A 5030-nucleotide genomic window follows, 5' to 3' on the forward strand; every position below is an offset into this window, starting at 1 on the left:
GGCGCTGAACTGCCTCAAACTCTGCTATTAATTTGACACTGTAAGGTGACCACAGTTGAGGACAGTAGTCCACACAGCTGTTTTCAAATGTCCAAAGATTAAAGTTGTAGCTCTATCAGTCTCTGCAAGTAGTTCAGCTGTTGTATTGATGCACTCTACCTGGTACAGCAGCGCTGAACTGCCTCAAATTCTGCTATTAATTTGACACTGTAAGGTGACCACAGTTGAGGACTGTAGTCCACACAGCTGTTTTACAAACGTCCTCTATAGAACCACTATAGCTTCCTGGTCCCTTATTCTGAAGCTTCTCAGGATCCATCCGGCCACTAACCGTCACACTCCCAACGTCTTGGTGATGTGTACGTGAAATGAGTCATCGTTGCTCATACCACTTCCCAGATTACGCACTGTACGTGACTCTGGGATTACCGCCCCTTTTATTCCACGTTATGATTGTTGTGGCTTCTGAGCACCATTTAGCTGGTAGCGGAGGATCTGGAATTTACGTGCATTAAATTGCATGTTGTTTTCTTCAGCACCATTCATATATGGCATCGAGGTCTTTTTTAGTAAATTAGAATCAGAAGGCTCCTTGGCTGCTTATACTGCTTTTGTGTCGTCAGCATTGTTAATTAGTGCAGATATCTGTGTAACTGATGTCTCGTCTGAAAGAGCCACCATAAACAGTAGCGTCCCCAATACTGTCCCCTGAGTGACAGCACTCTCTACTACTCTCTCCTTGGAGAGGGCCACATTGACTGTCACATTGCCAAAGGTTGGCTTCTGTCTTTTAAGAAGTCTTGTAATCACTCACCCATTTTTACGATTATGCAGAATCTTCCTAGCTTGTGACATCTCATCCAGTGTTAGACCCTATTAAAAGCCTTTGCAAAATCGAGATATATCATATCCACGTTTGAGCGATTCCTTAAGTGTTTCAACATCCAGTCATAATTCAATTACGATTTAAAAGCAGTGCTAGTGTTGTAAATATTGGCAACCCCACATACTCGATCTGTGTGTTCTGCTTGTTCGCCGCTTCACTGTGGCATAGCACCTTAGATATGACTACCTCATCGCACTGGATGTGGAAACACTTGAAAGTCATAGACAAACAAGACAAGTCATCTCCCCCACCACCACCACCACCACCACCAATCACAGTATCAGTATCCATCACTCCTGAATGGGATGGGTCTGAGTCGTTCGCCTATCTGTGAGAGTCTGGTCTTTGAAAACCCAGTGCTATGAGGGTATCTTCACCAAAGCGTTATACCACACTTAAGCGTCGAACAAGCTGAACTCCAGCATTGAGTATGTGCGGTCGGTCATACACACGCACACATACATACATTGACATACAAACATACATACACACACACACACACACACATATAGAGAGAGGGGGGAAAGAGAGAGAGAGAGAAAGAGAAAGAGGTAAGATAAAAAAAAAAACACAGAAGATTTGTTTTACAGGATTTAAGAGTTTATTAGATCCACGATAATAAAGATATACAATCTTGTAGAAAATAAGGTTTTGTTCTTTCAACATAATTGAAGGACGGGTTTCGCATTGCTCATCAAACTGAGAGTTGAAAGAGATAAATTGCTAGGGAAAAAAAAATATTGCCAGGGGAGATAATTGTTCATTCATTTGTTTTTCAGTAAAGGGGAGGTAAATCCGTAATTTATTTTATTTTATTTTATTTTATTTTTTGGTGTGTGCTCTGCTTTATTCTGGGTTACATCTTCCATTAGAAGGGGTAAGTCCTGTATTTTTAATAGGGTTTCATATTTAATTCTGGTTTATATTTTTGGGTAAATGAGGCTTCTTTATTCAGTCTTACTCATGTTGACGTTCAGAAGGCAAGTTGATAAAATGGGAAAATTTCGAATTGTGGTTGTAATCGTCCTGCACATTCGCAATGTGTTGGCTGAGGTATATTTGGCGATATTGTGGGGAGGAAATTTGTTGTATCTGGACCGTACATCTCTTTCGGACCGAATGTCATGTAGATCCAATATAATTTCGATGGCAGCCCGAGCATCTAATTACCTAAATGAGGTTTTGGAAGGCGCAACAGAAGTTAAACTTGAACTTGAATTTTGTCCTTGTCTCAAATGAAATTCAGATCCTTCCAACATATTGGGATATGATCCGCAATTAGGGCGACAGCATTTTACGAATCTTGCGTCCTTTGTTCTAGAGAAAAGTTTGGCATTGGTGAGCATTTTTGTTCAATGTTTTAAGCTTTTTGTTGCTCTTAATGATTTTATGGTTGCATAGACACTCCTTAAATGTGGAGACCCTATGGAGTATTGGAAGATTTTGGACGATGATATTGAATGTTTCTTTGTTTCTGGGGTTATATGTGCAGACATATAACCCCATGTTGTTGTGTCTGGCTTTTCTTAATGTTTTAATATTAATCGATTTTGCACGTTTAATTGCTTCATTTATGAGTTGAGTTGCGTAGTGCCTGTCCTGAAGTACATTTTTAAGCAATCTTTGTTCTCTGGTACTTTTCTCGGATACTATGATGCGAATCCTTCTCGCAAGGTTGAAAGAGATCTCAATTTTGATATGTCTCGGGTATTTCCGAAAATGATATTTCCAAAAACGATTTTGAGGGATATATAATCCTGGCGGATTCCGTTTTACTTATAATCAGTTTTTAATTACGCTATCCACAGTGAGTGTTGGTCAACTCAGGTTAGTTAAAATTTATTCTAATTAGTTTTTCCTAATTTGGTAAATCTAAATATCCTCATAAGTTTGCGTAGCTTCCGTCGAGAAAATAACGAAATTAATGAAAATCAGGAGAACGGAGAAAGGTGCACATCCGACTTTTATTATGCAGTTATTTACATCGTTCTTATAGCGATATTGTTGAAATGATAGAACATATTATTTCGTGAAAATAATTGTAAATCACTACAAAAGTAATTGTAATATTAAATCGCAAACTTGAATAGAAATATAGCGCAAAGCAGTCAATCATATCTCACAAATTTCTTCGTAAGTGCAGCATGAAAAGAAAACTGGACCGCAGGGTATATATGAAATAAGAATGTGTGAGATCCTCTTTCTTTCTTTCTTTCTTTCTCTCTCTCTCTCTCTCTCTCTCTCTATCTATCTATCCATCTATCCATGTATCTATCTATCTATCTATCTATCTATCTATCCACCTATCCATCTATCCATCTATCTATCTATCTATCTATCTATCTATCTAGATGTCTGTCTGTCTGTCTGTCTGTCTGACTTTCACACACTATCTCTTTAAGTGGGTGTGCGTGTGCCTGCGTGTGCGTGTATGAGTGTATAGGTGTGTGTATATGTGTGTGTATGTATTTGTTTGTCTGTACGTGGTTAAAATTTACAGCTAAAAGTACACGTATATATTTTTTGCATATAAACTGACAAGCACAAACACACACGCACATTAAGAGGACGAAAGAAGTAGTAAGAGGAGGGGTTAGAGGTGAAACAGGAGCAGGAGAGGTGGGTGGGACAAAGAAGATGTCGAAATAATGGATGCTAAAGAAGAAGAAGAAGAAGAAGAAGAAGAAGAAGAAGAAGAAGAAGAAGAAGAATGAGGAGGAGGAGGAGGAGGAAGAAGAAGAAGAAGAACAAGAACAACAACAACAACAAATAGAAAGAAGAAGAAGATGAAGAAGAAGAAGAACAACAACAACAACAGCAACAAGTAGAAAGAAGAAGAAGAAGAAGAAGAAGAAGAAGAAGAAGAAGAAGAAGAAGAAGAAGAAGAAGAAGAAGAAGAAGAAGAAGAAGAAGAAGAAGCGGAAAAAAGACGAAAAGAAGAACAGAGCAAATGTAAACAAAAAGAAGAGAAAGAGGTAAAAGAAAAAAAGAAGAGTAAGATGAAGAAGAAAAGAAAGAGGAGGTTATAGTATTTTAGATGTAAGAGTTAATTTAGAAGCTTAGTCTCCATTATACCATAACTTCAAGAGATTTCTTGAAGAAGCTAATTTCAAACATCTTACAACATATTTCATCTCCTGTAAGCTCATTGGCTCTTCATTCATTCTATATATATGTGTGAATGTGTTTGTATACGCGCGTATGGGTGCGTATGCGTACTTGTATGTGTGTGTGCGAGAGAGAGAGAGAGAGAGAGAGAGAGAGAGAGAGAGAGAGAGAGAGAGAGGGGAGTTGCGTCAATTTAGACTTAGCACATCGTGCAATTCTTTCTTGATATTACTACCAATACAACGGCGGCGTGCTGGCAGAATCGTTAGCACTCAAGATCCTAATGCTTAGCAGCATTTCGTCCGTCTTAACGTTCCGAGGTCAAATTCCACCTAGGTTATGCACTGGAGTCGATTCCTTCGGAATTGCTGGCCTTGTGCCAAAATTTGAAATCCATATTACACGGATACACATGTGTGTGTGTGTGTATGAGTGAGTGTAGGTGAAGAGGTAACGAAGAGGTAAAGACCCCCTTCGGTCACGAATGACCATGGGATTGCATCAAAAAAATATTTTAAAGTTGCCCTCCGCGGCACAAGTCCGGGCCTGGTTGTTTCTGGAAGACCAGGAGTCACCCATACATACCAGCCTCCCTTTTCCACGGCAAAGGTTGATGAAGCGCGGCAGCAGTGACGTCGCAACTCATTTTTACGGCTGAGTGAACTGGGGCAACGTCAATTAAAGTGTCTTGCTCAGAACACAACACAGAGACCGGCCAGGGGATCGAACTCAGTACCTCATGATCGTGAGCCCCACTCTCTAACCACTCAGCCATGCGCTTTCTCTCTCTCTTCCTCGATCTTTCTTTGTATATGTGTATTTGTGTGTGTGTATACATGTGTATATACATATGTGCTTGTGTGTGTATACACACACACAATACTATGTATGTGTGTGTGTGTATGTGCTAGCATATAATTTCATGATTGAAAATTATACCAATGCCCGAAATGGTTTTTGTGTGTTTTTAAATGGCTTATAAACACATATATATATACATATATATATGCGTACATACATATATATATACATATAT

Source organism: Octopus bimaculoides, chromosome 5 (assembly GCF_001194135.2).
Source record: "Octopus bimaculoides isolate UCB-OBI-ISO-001 chromosome 5, ASM119413v2, whole genome shotgun sequence".
Taxonomy (NCBI): domain Eukaryota; kingdom Metazoa; phylum Mollusca; class Cephalopoda; order Octopoda; family Octopodidae; genus Octopus; species Octopus bimaculoides.